The sequence below is a fragment of the Penaeus monodon genome, chromosome 34 (assembly GCF_015228065.2).
Source record: "Penaeus monodon isolate SGIC_2016 chromosome 34, NSTDA_Pmon_1, whole genome shotgun sequence".
In the NCBI taxonomy this organism is placed as follows: Eukaryota; Metazoa; Arthropoda; class Malacostraca; order Decapoda; family Penaeidae; genus Penaeus; species Penaeus monodon.
In genome coordinates this window covers 16,005,505-16,005,907 of record NC_051419.1, presented here as the reverse complement: position 1 = coordinate 16,005,907, position 403 = coordinate 16,005,505, and positions in this window count along the sequence as shown.

The window sequence follows — 403 nt, the reverse complement described above, 5'->3', positions numbered from 1 at the left end:
AGCTTCCTTCCGCGTCCTAGACGTGACCTTCGCCTGACCTTGTATGATGAAAGGCACACGAAATACCTCTTGGAACCGCGAGTCTTACGGATAATAACTTATCTCCTTATCTATTTATCTACTCCCGAGACTGTCTTTACCTTATCCTTATCTATGGCTGAGTACGGGCAGTGTGAGAGGAACGGGGGGGGGGGGGGTAAGAGGGGAGTGAAGTATGGTAGTGTTATTAAGAAAGACGATGTCTCATTTCTTCAATGGTTTTGGTGTTTGGCAAGAACCGAATAAAAGTGAAGATAATAACGATGAAAACAAGAGGAGGAAAATCAACAAAATGGAAAGTAACAATGGTAAAAACATTAATAACGGACAAATAACTGAAATGTTATGAAATAAAGAATTGCAA